General features: G+C 34.6%; 1 pseudogene; it reads right to left on the bottom strand.

Annotated features, from left to right (window-relative positions):
- Positions 1–15: 15 nt before the first annotated feature.
- On the bottom strand, positions 16–1,242 carry LOC124893658 (annotated as a pseudogene).
- Between the last annotated feature and the right edge of the window lie 4 nt (positions 1,243–1,246).

The raw sequence follows: 1,246 nt of genomic DNA, 5'->3' as shown, positions 1-1,246 counted from the left end.
ACCAAAGAAAGGGCCATTATTATCTTATTTACTTTATCTTATTTACTATTATCTTATTTACTTTGATTCCGATAAACTAACTACTTTTTTGCTACAAACACAAATAAAATAAAATAATGGCCTGAGTGCTCTACTTGATTTTGCTTGACTTTTGATTCAAAGGAAAAAAGGCGTGGAGCTTAAATAACTCACTCAGAACGCTTTTTAAAAGATTACGTGGTACAATTAGGTTGAATAAACCCTTCTGGAATAAGTATTCAGCTACTTGTGAACCTTCGGGTACTGTTTTATTCAATGTTTGTTCAATTACTCTTTTACCTGCAAATGCAATGTAGGCATTGGGTTCGGCAATAATGATATCCCCCAACATACCAAAACTAGTTGTCACTCCGCTAGTTGTCGGAGATGTAAGGATTGATACATAAAATAATTTTTTATTTAATTGGTAATCATATAAAGCAGACGATATTTTAGCCATTTGCATCAAGCTCAAACTTCCTTCCTGCCTGCGCGCCCCCCAGAAGTACACACTATAATAAGAGGTAAAATTTGATTGGCAGCGTGTTCAATCAAACGGGTGATTTTATCTCCGACTACGGATCCCATACTACCTCCCATAAACTGAAAATCCATAACCCCAATTGCTACGGAAATACCGTTTATTTGGCCTATACCTGTTTGAACAGCCTTGGTTAATCCTGTCTTTCTTTGATAAGAATCAATACGATCTTTATAAGGCTCCTCTTCCGAATGAAATTCAATGGGATCTAGAGAGACCATGTCTTCATCCATAGGATCCCAAGTACCTGGATCGACCAAAAGTTCAATTCTATCCGAACTACTCATTTTTAAATGATATCCATATTGTTCACAAATATTTATTTTTGATTTAAAAAATTTCTTATAATTTAATCCATAACAATTCTCGCATTGAACCCACAAATGCCTGTATTTTTGAGTTACCTCGAGATCATTAGAACTTTATCTTATAGTTAAATCACCGCCATTAGAAGTTTCTCTTATAGTTAAATCACTGCCAATAGTTGAATTACTGCCATTAGAACTTTCTCTTATAGTTAAATCACTGCCATTAGAACTTTCTCTTATAGTTAAATCACTGTCAATAGTTAAATCACTGCCATTAGAACTTTCTCTTATAGTTAAATCACTGCCCTTTGTGCGAGTTTGTATACTGGAATCCTCGTTTTCACTACTATTTTTACTTTCACCACCACAAACGGCCCTA

The sequence above is a fragment of the Capsicum annuum genome, unplaced genomic scaffold (genome assembly GCF_002878395.1).
Source record: "Capsicum annuum cultivar UCD-10X-F1 unplaced genomic scaffold, UCD10Xv1.1 ctg63089, whole genome shotgun sequence".
In the NCBI taxonomy this organism is placed as follows: Eukaryota; Viridiplantae; Streptophyta; class Magnoliopsida; order Solanales; family Solanaceae; genus Capsicum; species Capsicum annuum.
Note: the sequence above shows the minus strand (reverse complement) of the source record. Positions and strands in the feature narration are given on the sequence as shown.